This window comes from Lycorma delicatula, chromosome 3, assembly GCF_047948215.1.
Source record: "Lycorma delicatula isolate Av1 chromosome 3, ASM4794821v1, whole genome shotgun sequence".
Lineage (NCBI taxonomy): Eukaryota > Metazoa > Arthropoda > Insecta > Hemiptera > Fulgoridae > Lycorma > Lycorma delicatula.
The window spans coordinates 145,235,811-145,256,395 of NC_134457.1; the positions used below are offsets into that span (position 1 = coordinate 145,235,811).

The following is a 20,585-nucleotide window of genomic DNA, read 5'->3' on the forward strand; positions in this document are numbered from 1 at the left end:
TTATTACTGCAGTTAATGAAAACGCCAAAATTCTAACTTTTTTGGTTCAGTCGATTGCAATTAAAAGGAGAGGTGCACAACTAGATTTTACAACAGTCCTAAATCCAAAATTTAAACGTGCTACAGCTAATCGTTTTTTAGTTATGCGAGATACGTACGTACAGAGGTCACGCCGAAACTAGTCAATTTTAAATCGTGTGATCTGTCAGGAAATTTGATTAAAATTTAAGATTAAAAATTAAGATAAAAAGTTCATTAAAGTTAAAATAATTATATTGAACAATTTTTTGGAATTTAAAAAAAATGGTTATTGTCATTTTGTAGACATCCCAACACCGTAGGGGAAGACAGCCGCCTTGTTACGCTTCCTGTTTCCACACACCACAACCCATTCTTAGCCCTGATGGGCTTTAACGGGAGCATTTTTTGGACAGTATAGTTGTGACGATTTATACAATGAGAATGTCATTTTTAACCCAACCTGATTTACGTGCGGGAAAAAGGGAAAAAAAGAAAGGGAAAAATGGAAATAGGGAAAAAGTGAAAAGTTAAATTTTGTGAAGTTCTGTAACATTCATTTTGTTAATGTTTTATCAAACTTTCAATTGTGTATCTCCTTAAGATGTAACTGATTTTTCTTTTACAGAATTGATGAGGGTGCGCGCGCAACGCACACGCAGTCATCGCGCACTCTGATTGGTTGACAGAATGGTGGGAATCTTTAAAAAAAAATCACAATCGTCGCCTTCCGGTGCAAACGCCACGACGACCAGAAACATCCTCGAGGTACGTTTAAATTTTTATTCACACACACACACACACACAATGACATTCAAATATATATATATAAATATTGTATGGTAGGTGTGCCGTCACATACTAACAGTGGGACTATAATAATTAGAGAAAAACATTTAATTCACACACACACAATCACATATATGTATTTGTAAAACGTCACAAGATGGTCGAAGTATACTAATATATATTTCATTTTTCTCCCGCGCATCTTTATACAACTTTTTTACGCAATATACCGGAGAGCTGCTGTAGCCGATTGGCATAAGGCTTTAATCAAATTCATCATGGCACATAAAGTACATAAAATTTTGTTTCATTTTTTTTATTGTTATTATTAAATTTATTATTTATTGTAATTTTTTTTTACAATCGTAGGTTAATAATTATTAATAAATAAATATATTTAAATTAAAATAAAATTCGATGTACTTTTCATTTAAAAAAAACGTGTATTTGTAATTTAATAGGCGTACAAGGAAGTCATGTGGTGTCCACATCAGTTTTTTAATTAAGTATTTCCAGCCGATTTGTTTCATTTTACAAATATCAGCTGATATTAGCAGAGGAAGTTAATTTTTAATTTGAAAATAATATCAGTCGATATAATTTGTCGTTTCGTTGTTAATTATTAGTTATTTTATTATTACCAATAATACAGCTTTGCTATTGTCTGCATTATGAATGGAAAATGCAATAAAATTGATCGTGCATCGCATTTTATTATTAACACTATTTTTCCATCGTTCCAAATTTGAATGCTTAAAACTCGATGACGAAGGCGTTAACAGAAAAACGGCGTTCACCACTGTTTTTCTTGTAAAATTTTAAACCGAAATCATGTATCATACGTCAACCTTCCTATTTAAAAGTTAAGTTTGATTCAATATGGCGGAAAAAAATTAATAACCCAACATAATGCAGATTTTTTTAACCGGGGGTGAACCTCATTCTTTCTCCCTCCAAAGATCTTTCAGGTATGCAGCAGTATAAAGCAGTTTCCATTCTTAAATATCATATATTCTTAAATATCTGTATATAACACTTATAACCGCATTTCAAATGCTTTATCAGTCTTGTACAGAAACAGTAATATTGATCTGAAAATGTGTGCGTGCGCGCGAACACGCTTTTTTTCGAAGTATAATAAATTTACACATTTTTTTTTTAAGAAGGATTCAGTGATTATATATCTTCTTCGCTTCCGTCGCCCCAATTTAGCGAATATACTAGCTGCAGAGGCATGCGTATGGCACACTCTCCGCATCTAGACCTTCCAAACGGGTTGCCCTGGCGGGTGGCGCCTCGAAATTGGATTATTAGGTGTCCAAAACTGATTACCTCTTGTGTAAAAATATTTTTTTGAATGATAAATATTGATATAATGAAAGTAAAATAAGAAATTTAATTCTAGAAATTGATACTAACGAATCGGGATTTTCCGCCAGTGATCGGTACATTCAAGCGCCTTCTTTTTGGTTATAATTCATTACCATATGAACAAAAACAATCGCATAAATAAATAAAAAATATAAATTAAACGCACTAACATAATATAAAAATTCATTTTAGGACGGAATCTCAGAATGGATTTGACAAGCTTTGACGGTGATATGCAACATTATGTGAAAGTCATAGCTTCAAATTAAATATTTGATGTTTTTGCCGATTTTTTCTTATGCATATCTCAACCCCCACTCTTTAGGCCATTCATCACGCATAAGAAAAAATTATCAAAAACATCAAATTTTGAATAGGAAGCTATGACTTTCACATAATGGTACGCATCACCGTCAAAGCTTGTCAAATCCATTCTGAGATACCGTCCTAAAATTATTTTTTAATGTTAGTGCGTTTAAATATAACAGCGGTGTTTTAAAATAATTTTATTTTCCACTTTTCAGTCTTGATAAGTATATAGTTTACAGCTTCGCTAGCGCACAGGTTTGACGGTATTCAGTGAAAGTTCGGATCGGTACGTTTTACGTCGGGCGAGTGCAATCAAAACATAGGGCTAAACGAATTAATTTCCGGATAACCAAGATCCGGTCGATCAAGTGTGTACCAGATTCGTTAAACAGTTAGCGCTCGACCTACCGATACTTGCGCCGTTTGAATCGTAAAAATTAGACGAGCGGTTGCCCAGATATTACGGAGGCACCCCATCGCACCCCCTCCCCAATTTCCGAACGGCGCCCCGGGGGCACTTGCAAATATTATCATCTGATGGGAACCACTGTGAGCGGATGGGGTTATCCAGGTCCAGGGGGGTTGAGAAAATTTTCTCAAGAGCGCTAGGACCCACGGTTTTCGAGATATTTGAAATTTTCTTCCGAAAATTCGGATCCTGTTAAAAAGTACTGAGTTTTTCCAAAACTCCGATAAACATATATATATATATGCGGTATATCGATATATACCGCATAATTAATATAACAAGTATACCGCTGACCACCAAGAGACATGTACTGACGAATCGGGAGTTTTCATGAAAAGTGAAGTATACTTCGACCATCTTGTGACGTTTTACAAATATATATATGTGATTGTGTGTGTGTGTGTGAATAAAAATTTAGACGTATCTCGAGGATGTTTCTGGTCGTCGTGGCGTTTGCACCGGGAGGCGACGATTGCGAATTTTTTTTTTAAGATTCCCACCATTCTGTCAACCAATTAGAGTGCGCGATGACTCCGTGTGCCTTGCGCGCCCACCGTCATCCATTCTGTAAAATAAAAAAAACCGTTACATTTTACGCGCAAAAACTACCACACCCAAATAAATGCATTTATGTGTTAAACACCCTTCTCACCGTTCGCGAATGTAATTCGACAACAGATGGTGAATCTGACGTCGGATTAAAAATAATGAAGATGGACAACTGAATATAAAAATAGGAAAAGATTATGGAGGTAGAAGAATTCTGTTATTTGGGAAGTAGAATTACTAAAGATGGACGAAGCAGGAGCGATATAAAATGCCGAATAGCACAGGCGAAACGAGCTTTTAGTCAGAAATGACAGTTAGTCATTTTAGAATCTGTTGTTGTCAGCTCAAAGTGCATCAGAAATGTAAAAGGCCTCGAGTCATTGTCTATGATAGGCAGTGACCTCACTGCCGAATGCGGATCAGAGCAGAGAGAAGGGTATGTTTTTATTAGATGCTTTACTAACTTTGTAAATGTGCTTCTTGATTTTTAAGTAAATCAAGACGACTTTAAGTAAATTGAACTGTGGAACAAAACTGTCGTTGTTGTAGTCAACACTGGTTTTGTTAGCAGGAGGATAGTATTATTGGCGTTTAGAGACACGATCAAAAATGATTTGAGTGCATCGTCTAATTGAAGTTAGATATAGGGAGAATTTTTGTGTGAAACCTTCGGTGTTAGCAAAGACCGGACCTAATATATACCATTTAATAAAAAACATCATGTCTCGAAATTAATTTATAACAAAAGTCATTTTATATTTAGCAATTGTCATTGATATTAATTAACAAATTAATACCTTATTCTGTCTTAGAGAACATAATACTACCAAATTTTTTTTCTTAACTGAAAAAAATAAATATCGGTGCAAAAAACAAAAGTTCAGTTCTGTTAATTATTATTGCAAAAAAATTCTGTTAATTTTAGACTACATCGGCAATTCTGAAGACGTAATTTTTTTTATAAAATAATATTTCAATATCGGTAAAGGCAAAAAAAAAAAAAAAAAATGTTTTGAAATTAGTTCCTTCTTTTTATTTTAAATTTATTATATTTTAAAGTGACTATTTATTGAAAATTACTAAGAAGTTATGTCAGGAGGGATTCATTAGAAAGATTAAACAACTGTAATAACATTGACCAATCAGAAACACAGAAACGTAATTAACTTGTTTTTCAATTCTTATGTCTATTGTCTGTAGTTGTTTGTTTTAACTGTGTACGGATAAGATACGTCATGAGGGAGCGCTTGAGTCTCTAGTGACTACACAACTCGATATGATTGACCAATCAGAGACAGAGAACGGTAATTTAGTTGCTTCTGAACGTCATACGCAGTAAAAGACCGTCGTATCCTTTCAGTTGCGTCGTATTCGTTGCTGTGTGCGTGTCGTCGTTTGAACAATGAACTTTGAACAATCTACTAGAAAAGAAAACCACACAATTTAGGACATTATTTTAAGTGAGGGACATTTATTTTATTGTATGCAACATAGATTTATTATTATTTTTAATATATCGGTTTTAAATTAAACATTTCTTTCTTAATTTACAGTTTAATGAAAAGGAAAATTTAACGTGTTTTTTTAAAGCACGTTGTTACAGTTTATTTATTGAACTACCGTAATTTTGTTTTTTAATGATTTTTTTTTTTAATTTAATATCTATTATACATAAATAATAATCGTACATTTTACAAAATTTGTTTAATTAAAAAAAAAACGGGGTGATGTAATCTTTCTTTTTGAAATGGATACATTAACATGGAAAAATTTTTATAAAATTAATTACTGATAAATTTTATGTAGGAACTAAAATTAATTTTATTCAACAAAATGCTATAAAATGTATTAATATTTTCAATAATTTTATAGGAATTGCCTATTTTTATATTGCATCTGGATAAATTATCTGTATAAATAGTAAATGTAATTTATCTGTACTGAATAGACATGTTTTATCTTGCGCTTCACTACCTTTGTCTACTGAAAATAAGTACAAATACGTTAGTACAATGAATATCTCCCAGGAAATATCAAATTTTATAGTTTGATGTGTCGAATACTTTAATTATTATTGCTGAAACAGGAAATATTTTTTTTTTTTAAACTGTATTAAGAGAATAGGAAAAAAACAATGTGCAGTTTTATATCATATTTAAAATATAGTTATAACTTTTTAGTTTTTTCAGATCATAATTGTGTTATCCTCCCCACTAGAACAATCAGAATCTTCTTTCATACAAAATCATTGAACTAAATCTTATTGGACATCCACACATTTTCACATCTATGTTGTTTAATTTCTTTTTTCTGTAATTCTCTAGAAAATTCTAGAAATAAAAGCCAATTATCATCACCTCTACAAATATTTTCCATTATTGAAGATATATTCTTCATTTATTTCTCAAGAGTTTATAATAATAAGAAATTATCTTTTATTTATTAAAGTTAATTTAAAATTTATTTTTGTTTCCTATGTTTCTAAATTTTTCCTGGACGTCAGTTGTAGTTAACTGCATTCATTTCTGGGTCTCTCAATTGTAACCTGATAAAGAAATCTTTTGTAAAGCTGTTGTATTGTGTAATCAACCAATCCTGTTTCAAATTTTTTGCCTAAATTTATTTTAATGTTGTACAGTTCACTGATAAATACCAACAGTATATTCTACTTCAAATAAAACTTGTTCTAATCCATTTTTAATATTTTCATTTGATCCATTACCATGTTTAGTGAATTGCCAACCGGCACACAAATTTCTGAATACTGTAATACAATCAAAAAAGTTTAATCATATTTTTTAATTATTTTCAAGCAGGTGCAAATTTTTTTTCTGATTTTACAGGAGACTAGGTAGAAATAAAAATAAGGGCATAATTTTTTTAATTACTCATTTTTCTTCTAAATGAATTATAGTCTACACTTTAATATATTTTTTATGTAATAATCTTAACTTTGTTAGGTTAGGTACTTTGGTGGTTAGGGTATGTCCTATACCTCCCTTGTCGCTACATTCATATAAAAAAGTTAGCCAATTATTTCAAATAATTTCTTCATTGAAATCGTTTTCAATTTTTTACACTGCTTTTACTTTTCAGTTACGATTATTTTACTGAATTTATTTAATTATGTATAATAGACATTTGTAAAACTTCATACAGGAAGAAAAATACAATCCCATTTTATATTCATGCCTTTAAGCAAGTAGTCAAATGACCATATACTGTAAAGGTTCCATATATTTTCATAATAACAAGTAGTACACTGTAATTTTGTTCTTTATATGAATTTTTAATGGTTTTTTAATGTAATTTAAATAATACAATTTTTAATAAAATATTAATAAGCATTATTTTCCTAACCTTTTAATTAAATATTTAACTGTAACCTCTTTGGAGAGAGATAAATGTTTTTACTATGCATATTTTATATACAAGTTATGTTAACGTGGTTTTGTTGGCTCATACACAGTTATTTTATGATATACATAAAATAATTAGGTAGTTTGTAATTGCATGTAGTTGTTATGTGGCTAGTAATTTCATGCATTTTTATGTAGCTTGTAATTGCATGTTTTTTTTATGTAGCTTAGATATAACTGTTTTATCATAAAAAATTGTTTTACTAACATTAACTTACTAACATAATTATACTAATTTAAGTAAGTTTTGATGATGGGTATTTTATGTATATCATTCATTCTGCTGTATGTGAGTTGATCTAAATTTAAATATAATATAAATAGTTTTTCAAGTATTAAATTAGAACTGTGTCTTCAAAGAGGTTAAACTATAATATAATTGATTTTAAGAAACCACTTAACAGGCTGTTTATACAATTTCTGCTGTTTTCATTAAATTTATTATTTTTACTACAATTTTTTTTTAAATAAGCAGAATTTTTTGATTTGCCAATTCATAGTAATGGCTTTTTTCAATCGTATTTGATCTGTTTATGTAAAACAGTCTTGCATCTTATTTTCTTTGTGAATTCGCTTTTATTTTATAATTACACTAAGTAAATAACCATATTTAACAACACAATTAATTCTAAAATGACCCTTTGATTATCTACATATAAACAAATTTATGAATATAACACAATCAGATTTTTTAGCTTTCATTTAAAAAGATCTTCTATCTAACCATAACCATCTAATGATACATAAATCTGTTTTTGACACCATCAAACAGTATTTGAAAGTATACTGGTCTTCTGTAGAGAATCATCAAGGAACTATTACAGTATATCCGTCAGGAGTCATTTCAGTTGTATTTAAAAGGCCCATCACTATTACCGTTGATAATTTTTACAGAAATGTTAAACCTAAAAATACACTACATTAAACCTTTCGTATGAGCAAACTATATATATATAAACCCCCTGGTTTTATTTAGTCTTCTACAGTATATGCCATATCTTGCCTGGTGGTTATCCACTGAAATTATTAGTTTATTTCTATAAATGTATATTTTTTATAAACCATTTTCCAAAACCATGTAAAACTGAAATCGAGCACATTCTCTTTTCTTATAAGAGATTAGAATTTGTGATTTAATTGGTACCAGTCACCTGTTATTAATCATTTTGCACCTCCCACTGTTCACGTATAAAATTTGATTGTAATTATATTTCATATAGTTGATGAAAAAAGACTTCCTTATGGATTACTGAATAATAAGATTTAGTTTTTTTCTGTAATTCTACAGATAAAGGGAACTTCAATATTACATTTAGTATTTGCATTATTTAATACCGCCTTTTCACTTGGATTGTCATCAATTACAACTTCGTTCCATTTGCTATTCATTAGTAACTTTACCTTTTTTTCTGTAATATAAATTATAGACTTTTGTTTTTCTTATTCCAACTGGGATTGGCCATATTATGCTATGAAAATGCCTTCTTAAGAGAATCTTAAAAGAGGTAATTAAGAGGTCTGGATGGTAATGCATACATCTGCACAAGTGCAAAAGGGAAAAAAAGAAATATGGAAAATAAAGTAAATTCATTATGATTAAAAACTCTCAGAGTAATTGATTTCTTTGAAAAATCTTCTATTTTAATATTGAAAATAATAGAAAAATCCCATAAGTTATATTTCTTCATATCAATAACATTTTTCTGTTTCGTTTTTAGAAATACAGTTTCAAATTAAGTAATTGTAAAAATACACATATTAGAGTATTATTATACAGATAGCAAATTTGCAGATATACTTTGGCACAGTTCAGGGTATATTATTTTAGATTGTTACTCAACAGCTAGCAAATCTGATATACTCTGACAGTTCAGGGTGTATTATTTTAGTTCTTGCTTCACACAAAGCAAATCTTATATGCTGTGACAGTTCTGGGTATATTATTTTAACTTTTTCCTTAACGGGTAGGAGATTCGATGTGCTCTTGCACAGTTCAGGGTGCTTTATTCACATCAGAGCTTATTAGGTACCAAATATGAAACAATTATTTTTAATTATAATTCTTGATTACATATTGACAATGTAAATATCTATGTTGTATGCAGTGAATAGTTCTCGCGAGTTTTGGGTACATAAAGCATTCGTATCGCGTCGCGACCGTATTTCATCATCCCGATATCGTTCATCGGGTTTCGGTTTGGGGGGGTGCTGTGTATATAAATGTGTCTATATATTTGGGGGGTGATATATAAATATGTTAATGTTAGAAATAGTTTATTCATAATATTTATAGTTATTCTATGTTTGTTATGTTTCTTTGTCTTTTCAGCTCATCACTTCACTTCACTACCAGTGGCTGAAAGTCCTCCCTATAAATCATGTAAAAATTCCTTTTGTAGTTTAAATTGCTTTATATAATTTTATTTGAAATATTAATGAGTAGGTTATTAAAATGACCTTTTTTACAAATTATTTAAATTTTATTCATTTCATTGACAAAATTAATAATTTTAAAAAAGTTCAAGAAATTAAAAAAATAAGTAAAGATGTAGAGGCAATTTCTTAATTAACTGTAGCTTTTAAATCTGGTTCACATAGGATATTTATATTTATTTTTATATATCTATATATATATTTTATATTTATTATATTACATAAGCTTTTTCTTTAATTTTTTGTGGTAGGTGTTAATCAAATTAAGGTTAGAGCATATTTATACCTACTTACAATTTTAAGAATTTTTTATTTTATTTGAAGTATTTTAAATTTTGAATACCCCTTTGCTTTCCCCAATCAGCGTTCAGCCAGCCAGCCACCTGCTGCAAAGAAGATGCATGCTTGCATGTTAGTTTAATTTTTTCAAACCAGGGTCAGTTGATTTTAGAGGTGCCATAATAAATTATTTCATTTTATTTGCTAATTTTTTTATTAAAAAAATTAACTTGCTTGCAAAATTAGGTAAATCCTAAGTAGAATGATTATTTGAAAAAATCCATCTAGCAAAACACAGTAATTCAAATTACTTCAAAATTTAATCATTTTTATATGTAATATATTTGCCTTGCATATTAAAAAGGCATGAACTGATTCTGGTTTTTAGTGTGTAATTATTTTATATTTTACATATTTTTAAATTGTTGGGGAAATAAGTGATTGGTGTAAATAAAGTGTGAAATTGAAGTGCAATCAAGATCAAATTGTGAAATTAACGTTATCTTCCTCACTACAAAAATTTACAAACTATAAATAAAAATGAGACTTGAAATAATGCAGATTACCAGGTTATATTCAACATCTCGTCAACTTTTCACTTCCTCCTGCATCCTATATCTTCAGAGTACCAGATCAATAGATTCTTTCAGCTGCTCGATGGATTTGATCCTTGGATTAGCCGTGGTGCTGAATGTAAAGCTGTGTAGCCAAATGGTAAAATATTAAGGTACCACTAATTCTTTACTACATCATATATATTTCACAATAATACTAGTATTTATTAAAAGCCACTCCATCCATTTATATAATGTTTAGCTTCAGTTAGAGCAACCAAGTAATGGAGCTACTCACTCTGTGGCTTCAACCAGCCACTATCACTTACCTTGTACCATGGGCCTGGGCCAGGGCCAGGGTCAGAGCTTTACCTAGTGTAGTCTAGTGGTTAACTCATCATTGCAAATCAAATGATTTCAAAGTCGAGAGTTCTAAGGTTCATATCCTAGTAAAGACTTTAAATGGATTTGAATACTAGATTGTGGATATCAGTGTTCTTTCATGGTAGGGTTTCAATTAACCACACATTTCAGGAATGGTCAACCTGAGACTGAATAAAACTACACTTAATTTGCATTCATACATATCATCATCCTCAGAAGTAATACCTTATGCTGGTTTGAGGCTAAACAGAAAAAGAGAGGGTCAGAGCAATGTTTTAGACCCCAGTTTATATCATCAATAGGTAACTTTCTCTTTTGATACTGCAGTTACTTTTATTTCTAACTTTTTAAATAATTTTATGTAGATCTGGCATTAAATGTCATACGAAACACAGAAATTTTGTGTGGCAAATTACAATATAAATGCAATAAAGGAAACATAAGTATAATAAAGAGCAGAAACTTTGTATACATATCAACAAATGCCAGTATCTGGTCAATGGCTAATTTGTTTCTGATATATATATTTTATTTGAAATATAAACCACCAAAACACACATTTAGATAAGTTAAACTTGCCATATTAATTTACACTGACTGTTTTTCACAGTACCTTGCATCTTCAATTTTTATTAAATTCTATTTCTATTACATTAGAACTTATTCTTTTTAATGAGTTCTCTTGTTTAACATAAATTATAATGTTATCTATTGTGACATTTTAAATGATATTATGAACATAAATGTAGTTGTGAAAATATTTATAATACAAATCATTAAAAAGAATAAGTTATAATTTAATACAAACTGAAGGTGCAAGGTACTGACTGCACAAACCGGTTATTGGAAATAAATAAGGTAAGTATAACTAATCTAATTACTGTGTTTAGGTGGTTTATATTTCATATAATGTTAAATTTTATACATATATATATATATATACGTACAAATTTTATAAATTTTGTTAGTTACTGCAATGAAACTTATAAGATTATCTTAATTTGTTGGCTTATATTTCAAGAAGACTGTTATTCATATTTTAAACCTTTCTTATAATATTTTGAGTATTTATCAGTTAACAGTATACAGTAACAGATTTTGAGAGATTTCATCGTGTAAAATGAATGAAATAAGAATCAAACTATTGTCGTGACAGTCATCTTCACTTAGATATCCCCAAACTTTTAATTATATTTGAATTTTATCTACATTTACAGATCAAGAACGGGTTTTGATAGATGAAACAAAGCGATATCTTCATTTAACATATTATTTTAATAGAAGATATATTGTGTGAAAATTTAGAAGTGGTTTCACGAGTTTTTTCTTTTTTGATATGGAAATTCTGTTTAGTCCTTTATTGTTTTGCTTGCTTTGGCAATGAATGGCCTGACAGCGGTTTGAAAATTTAATGAAACCATGCTCGCACCTCTTTGTCAAAACTTGTTGTAGAATATACTTACAAAGTAGATGGTATATAAATAAATATTTCATGAATTTTAAATACCAGAGCAATCAAAGCAAGTGGAAACATATATAAAATTGTAAAAATAATAAGAAAATAAATGATGCAGTTCATTCTACAAAAAAAAAGTATGATTTAAAAAAAATAATATAAAAATTAGTAAAACGATCAGGTGGTATACCGAACCGACATCCTGTATCGATTTTTGTTACCATTCAACATTATTCTTAGGTGAAAATTTTAGCTCGGCCAAATAGGTCCATATAACACATGGATGCGATATAGATCTGTTACCATCTATATCAGTGAACCTTAATTCAGAATAATTTTTTGCTTCTATTCTTGGTAAAAGCGCTCTGATCTTGTACGACAGGAATCCCTGCTCCCTTAAAAGAGGCTTAGAATTTCTTTGAGCGAGTTGTCTTGTTTAGCTATCCTTTTGTGGATTACTCCTTTCTAACCTCCACTTTTTCCTTTATTTTCTTCCACCTTGATCTATTAAAATTGTGCTTTTCAATGATTTCTCATTGGATATCTAACGATGTTGGGGATGTAAAAAATTCAGTGTTCTAGGTATCAATCTAGTCTGGAGTAGGGAACAGCTTTTCTTATGTACCTAGCTAGCTAGCGATTCTATTTCTGTAAAAAATCGCTGTGTAAATAGTTCTACCTCAGGCTATTTATGGAGTAAAAATGGACCACCTAATCATTGCTAATAAATATTTTTTTAGAAAAAGGTCAATGCTATCATAAATGAAATGAATTTTAATAACTAAAATAAAACTAATTTCACAACTGCTAATTGAATTTGTCTTATTTTCTTTTGTTTCAGGTAACTCAACGGTTCATTTAATATTCTAAGGGAGAGCTGCCATGTAAGTGGCCCTCCTTACATTGTTGTACTCCCTTTTACTGTAGAATAATTTTCTATTAAAGGTACTTACTTTTGTTATTATTGTTTAATATTATAAATTTGCTTGTTAAATATAAGTTGTTTAGCTTTTAAGTTCATAGTATAATATTCTGATAAAATCGAGGTAGGTCCCAAGTCCCAGTAGGGTCCCCTGATAGGAACTTTCCTGTAGGAAATTTTATATGTACTTTTGTGTGTTTTTGTTTCAGGTTCAACATAAATTTTACATTTTGTTATTATTGTTTAATATTATAAATTTGCATGTTAAAAATAAGTTGTTTAGCTTTTAAGTTGATAGTATAATATTCTGATAAAATCGAGGTAGGTCCCAAGTCCCAGTAGGGTCCCCTGATAGGAACTTTCCTGTAGGAATTTTCTATATGTACTTTTGTGTGTTTTTGTTTCAGGTTCAACATAAATTTTACATTTTGTTATTATTGTTTAATATTATAAATTTGCATGTTAAAAATAAGTTGTTTAGCTTTTAAGTTGATAGTATAATATTCTGATAAAATCGAGGTAGGTCCCAAGTCCCAGTAGGGTCCCCTGATAGGAACTTTCCTGTAGGCATTTTTTATGTGTACTTTTGTGTATGTTTCTGTTTCAGGTTCAACATAAATATTATATTAGAATTACTTAGACAAGTAGTGTAAATTAAGTTTTATGAAAATAAATGTAAAATTTTGTATATGCTGTGTATGTTTTTCAGGTTCAACGTAGATATTACTTTATTATTATTAGGTTAAGTTGTGTCTGCGATCCCAATCCCAAATAGGGTCCTAGTAGGTTTCCCCATTGATAGGATATGATATGATTTTTTCAATGTTTTTGTGTCGCATGGGAACCATGTTCTGCCTTGTGGTTAGGTCCAGTTCCTATGTCATAAAGGGGGAGGTTTTTTAGTCGGTGAGAGCCCGACACTACCTCTGTTGCGGGCGCAGAGGTTGGCTGGTAGAGCTTTTTCCTCCTCCTACGCAAAACAAAAAAAAAAAAAAAAAAAAAAAAATTAACAGTTCATATTATGTACATTACTAATCTTTTTGCCAAGTGATTTTGAGTTGTAGGTGCTGTACAATGGGAGTATTTTAATTCACGGAAGCTGTGGCAAAAAAAAATGGTTACCGATTCTCAAATGTAATATTGAAAGTGGAAAATGATTTTGGAAGATAAAGAAAATTTTAATTAAAGTGACTATCAACCGTAGTTTCAAATGTGGATTGAATAAAAAGTAAGTACCGTAAATGTCTAATAGAATTTTTAAAACTCAGCAAACATAAAAAAAAGTTATGTATATCTAGAATTGTACATGATGATTTTAACAAATTTTAGGTGCTGAATTCAAAACTTATAAAATTTTGTGTAATACATCGAATTTTTAGATACATACGATTTATTTACCAATAAATGCATAATCAGTGTTATAACAATATTTCAAAAAAGTATTGTCAAATATTAATTGCAATAAATCATATCTTCATTTTCCTGTTTAGCCTCCGGGAATCATCTTCAGGTATTACTTCAGGGGATGATATGTATTAGTGTAAATGAAGTGTAGTCTTGTACAGTCTCAGGTCAACCGTTACTGAGATGTGTGGTTAATTGAAACCCAACCATCAAAGAGCACCGGTAACCACGATCTAGTATTGAAATCCGAGTAAAAATAACTGAAACTCGGGCTTGAACCTCTCAAATTCTAAATCAAAGCTTGCCAAATCCATTCTGATACCGTCCTAAAATTATTTTTTTTATATTTTAGTGCGTTTATTTAAGAGTGGTGTTTTAAACATTTTTTTTTACATATTTTTTATTTATTTATGCAATTGTTTTTGTTCATATAGTAATGAACTATGGATACTACCAGGACTAAGGCGATTAGTCCAGCATATGGTCTTTTCAGAACGTTTTTTCGTAATTGCTTGCTCTTTGGTACACTATTCAGCAGCCGCTAAGAGGTGCGAAATGTGACATGAGGACAATCAGGTTTCCGGCTGCTCGTATCTCACTGCGTACCGTTATCACATTTAAGGCTTGTCTGACAAGGAATTAGATGTCAGAGCTAAGTAGATAGATTAGTTTAGCTTATTCTAATTAGTTAGGGATGCACTGGCGAAGAGGTCGGTTTTATAATCTGAAGAGTCTCATGGGAAAACTCAGGTGAGTTAGAAATGAAGAGGATGTAGGGAGGGGAGTAGAGGATGTAGCATAATTTCAGTAACAATGTGAACAGTTGTAGGAATTCTTGAAGGCAGTCGAAGCGCCTCTCCAGCGGTTCGCAGACGAGTGATATCAAGGCTTAATGAGATTAGGAAAATGTTCTCTGCTTTGCCGAACAGATTTAAGAAGCTTCCCTCTAAGCCAACTGAAGTCAAAGCAAAAACTCAACACTGCCTTACAGGCAGCGAGAGGTCAGCTTTGAAGAAATTCACCAAATTTCTTCATAACAAAAAGCATAATGATAAATTTAATAATTTATTTGTGGATTGAATTATGTGTGAACTGTATATCATTAAACAAAAAATTATGCTAATATAACTTGTAGACTTATCAGCAATGTCAGATGGAGGACTTTTATCCCAGAATTTAATCGTGAATAGAATCTTCATTTTCATCATATTAGATTGGAAAGGAAACTGTAACCTGTGAGTTTTCAATTTAATTATTAAAATATTAAATGTGCAATACAATAAGTAAAAAATTAATGCAGAAAAGTAGTAACATCAATGTACATTTAAAAGTGTCCAGCAGCTCTTAGGAATGGGAAGACATTTGTAACAAAAGATTAGAAGGGATCTAAGAAAACAAAAAATTCCATAGATTTTTTTAAGTTCAGAGAAAGCATTTAAAAGGATTAGGAAAACTTGGAATTAGCTCATTGCTTCTTGATTCTACAAATCTTTGTTTATAATATTTAAAGGCTTAGCTCTACATTATAGCTTATGAGAAATTAAATTAAATTATATGAAAAATAATTTGTCTTGAAGATCAATACAATATTAGTAATGAAGTGATATTTGGATAACATCAAAAGTTCCAGGTTAACTTCAAATCTTATATTCGAATAAGAAAAGATGCATATCCGGATTTTAATGTATCTACCAAAGAGAGAATCTGCTAAATTTTCAAGGGAAATTTTAAGTTTTTTGGGATAAGAGTGACATCTCAACTTTCACTGTTGGGGAAATGATTTTTATAACCACCAATATTCTTATGCAGAATTTACAAAATTTTCTGGAGTATTATAATTTTCAAACAATATATATTTTTCTTTTTGGTGAAGAGAAGTGAAGAGAATAAAAAGCTCATCAAATGAAAATGCCTTTAAATCATAAATTTTAATTGCAACTTGCCTGTAAATTATGGAAATAAATAATTTACTTTGTTATTCACTAAAAATTTCTTTAACTGCATCTGCATGTAGTTCCGCCTTAACTTAGTTTAAAATTATATTTTAATAAATGATGTCATTTTGACATAATAAAATTCTTAACAGTTAAGCCAAAAAATGTAATTTTAATAGAACATATGAGATGAAGAGGTAATAATGATTTGAAAATTAACATAATCATCACAGTTTACTTATTAACTAGTAAAGAAAAATTCTATTTTAAACCAAACTTTTGGCATTTTACAATGTTGTTCAGGAGAGGTACAGTGGTGGAAAAGTATCAAACTATAATTTCTAATAAAAATGAACTCACCTTCCAGCTGCTGTTGATGTAGCCTATCATTGATAGCATTACTTTGTTCTTAGTAGTATATTAAATTGTTAATTTTACAAATTTATTATTTTTCATTTTACCTTCAAATAACTTTTGTGAACAAAAAAAAAACAAAAACACAAAAAATTAATGGGGATGTGGTGGTTGTAACTTTTAAAATATATAAGTTTATATGTAAATTACAGTATAATACTATTGCAAACAATAATTCCATTTTAGAATTTAATTTTATCTTCACTGTAGTTATTCTCTCTTTTTAGAGCTTAATTTATTGTTAAATTTATTACAAAATTAAGCTTTATTTGTCACACAACTACTAGTATATCAGAAAATGTAATAACTATATAAAATATTATCAAGATACCTCAAAACTTACTGAGAAATAGATTTTTAAAAAAACAAAAATGGGATAGATAATATAGTTAAATACATAGTACTTTTGATGGTAATAAATGAACTTTTATTCTGTTTTTCATATACTGAATCGCTTCTTAAAGTATGTTCTGCATTACCTATCCAAATGCTACTTGATCAGAGTAAGATGTGTATTATTACGTACTTAAAAAATCATACTCAAATGAGTGATAACTAAAAGAAAGTTGCCAGCTTAACAGTAAGTGCACCATTATATTGATAAGGTAATCTAATTTTTATATTTCCATTAGCAAACACTTCTAACAAGACGTAGCCATTTTTCAATTAAGGAAAATATTTTAAATTCTTTAAGATAAAGCTAAATTTGTTTTTCAGTTTTCTGCGATATTTATAAAACATTTATTTATACCGATAAAAGAATTTAGTAGCTGTGGTATCAGTATCAGAGGAGAAACTTGCTTTTTTAAGTTGTACCACACAAATTGTGAAATAGTAGAAATTTCATCATTATTTATTGAATACACAAGTAAATTTAGGTCCTCGCTTCAAGATGCGGAATGCCTCAAGGAAAAATTTTTTGTTTCCTTTAAAATCTAGAGCCGTTCATTACAACTCTTTTCACAGATGATACAACTATATCTATTTCTAAGGATAGTTTTTAAAATGGAATTAAAAATTGCACAATTGGAGCTTTAAAAAATTATTCACTGGGTGGATTGTAACCGTCTAACTTACAATATGTATAAAACAGTCACATTGTGATTCTCGGGTAGACATAGTGATGCATGGCCAGAATTCCATTAATGATATTGATGGTATTTTTGTTGTCCGCAAAGCAAAACCTCTGGGTTTTTTATTTTATAAATTCTTGTGGGATGATCAAACTGATTTTGTTTGTAACAAAACTGACTGAACCGTTTTACACTAACTGTGTAATCGTTATTGAATATTTATTATGCCTAAATATTTTCTCGTATAATGTGTAATGTCCAAGTTTTGGGCTTTTTAAAAACATTAGCTTTTAACAGAGAAAAAACATGGGCTATCAGATCATTACTGATGGATACTTTATGAAAAGGTAACTGTATAATCAGTTACTCATCAATTTATTTTACAATTAACAGATTTAGTTTTACAGAAACAATATTGTTCTATTGATGAATTTAAAAAAAAAAACAATTATATGATTTATCTTCGACCACTTCTACACGTACAGATATTTGTATATGCTCAAAATTTTTTTCAATAGCGATTTCTTTACTGTTATTATTTTGTAGTAATATTTCATAATTAATTTATTTACCTTAACGTCATTCCATGTGTTTGATTACATAATTAATATGAACAAAAATACACATCTACTTCGTTTTTCAAATTTTATAATTTGTTCCGATCAGAAAAACAAATTATAAAAATAAAGTAGCAAGTTAGGTTAAATAATTTGTTATAAAAATCTACCTTACCAACAGTTTATATTATATCCCAAACGCTTTGGGTTATTTGACCATCCACAGTAGAGAGATTTTTTGTAATTTAAAACATTAAAATTAAAAACGTAAGTAAAAAATTATATATTAACTCAACAGGTCTTCTTGGCAGTACAGGGATAATCAAGTTAGACAACTTGATAATGATTAATTTGAATACGAAATCATTTTCAAATTTGATATCTTCCTTTATTAATTTATTGTTAAAACAATATATATAATTTTTTTTGGAGATTCCTGGTTTTACAAAAATTTTTTGGAAAATCTATTATGTAAATAAAATTATCCAGGTTGTAATTATGTTTATTTTATAAAATGTGTTTACCATAAATGGATTTATCAAAACAGCCTTTTCTTTATACAGTTAATATGTTGTTCAGCTCTAATAGAAAAAAACCGTTGGTCATAATAGTATATTGTAGACGGCAGTTTACATGTTTTGAACTATACCCATCTTGTCTATCTAAGATATTTATTTCATTATTTTATTAAAATTGCTATTGTGTATAAAATTTATATGTTTTTGAAAACTTAACCACTTTATAATAAATATTCAAAAACAAACCCGCCAGTTTCAAAACATTTCTGGGCTCGCTTCTGTAGTGCTTTTGTTGCTCATTTTAGTTCTTCAGGACTGTGCATAAGTTTCTCTGTAGCATCCATAATGCAAACAATTAATTCCCCATGAGAATGTATTTTTGTTTTATATAAGATATTTTTCACCTGTACCCAGATGAAAAAATCTAGAAGGTGTTATATCAAGTGTTCTTGGTGCCCAGAAAGGTGGACCTCCATGACTGATCCATTTGTCAGTGAAATGATTGATACATTATCCATTAAGTTTGTTTATTTTATCTTTTTTTTTTTAATGCAAGTATTTGAATGAGTATTTATATATTTTTGCAGATTTCATCACATGTAGGATCATCAAGACAGTGGGAGTACAACACTTAAATAAGATCTCATCATCTCAGGTTCAGAAATAAAGGAGCCAAATCGTCCAATAACATCCATTTAGTTGTTTCATATGGCAGTCATAAACTTCATCAAATTATAATTATTTTATTACCTTTATCGATTTGTAAATATCAAAGTTCTTAATGATTAACTAAAAAGCTGTTTACACAGTATATAATGTAAAAACAATTTACAAATTAACAAAAAGATGTATTAATCTAGAAATATAGTAAATTCATGTGTGTCATGTTACAATAATATTATTTATATTTAAATTTTGATTCTTTTGAATACTGTTGTTGATGTATTGAAAATCACTTATTTAGATTTGATGGATGTTCAAATCCACTGAAATGATGAGACATACTTAAAGACTTGCTAGAATAGTCTACATTCCAAATACTATCAATTAGACATTTTGTAACTGAGATTTACCATTTTCAAAAATATTTATTCAGCTAATGAAATTACTAAAAGCTCATTTATCAGTGTAAAAAGGTTCCGTACATTAAGTTAAATGAATTTTTATTCAAGTGACAGGCTGTGCTATTATCTATGTTTTATGTATTACAGAGATCATGATCATAAACTTTGAACAGAGTTGAAGATTTTGAGGTTGTAGAAGAATATACCTTCAAACTGATTTCATAATGGACCATAGTCTACGTAATTCTTTCATCCAAGAGTTAACTGTAATCCAGGTAAAATTCAAATTCTCAATTATGGAAGATTTTGTACGACTGTGCTTAGGAGGTCGGGGTTGATTACATTAGAAAGCTAAATTTTATAATGGCTGTGCCATTATATTGATTGATATTACTGTGAAGTCAACTAACAAACTTTAAAAATTAAAAGCGTCAAGTACCATAAAACAATAAAAATAAATGAAGTACAGTCAAACTAAAAGAGAATGATGTGAAGTTGAAGCCAAATTAAGTAGGAACAAGTTATTACAAAAGTAGATTCTGTAGAAAGCCAAACAAACAAATTTAAAAGATAGAAATAATAAAATCAATAGAGCTGATATATTAAAAGGAATGTGGAGGAGAAAGGATGCAGTAAACTGTATCAAGTTAAATACATTCAACGGAAACC

The 20,585-nt window shown here is 29.5% G+C and overlaps 1 long non-coding RNA gene across 1 annotated transcript; it reads right to left on the reverse strand.

Annotated features, from left to right (window-relative positions):
* Positions 1 to 4,579: 4,579 nt before the first annotated feature.
* Positions 4,580 to 18,645, reverse strand: LOC142320995 (uncharacterized). Its single transcript, XR_012755541.1, has 4 exons — positions 18,510 to 18,645; positions 16,651 to 16,761; positions 10,203 to 10,335; positions 4,580 to 4,926 (listed from the first exon to the last, which is right to left on the reverse strand). It is a non-coding gene; the product is annotated as an uncharacterized LOC142320995 (long non-coding RNA).
* Positions 18,646 to 20,585: the final 1,940 nt, after the last annotated feature.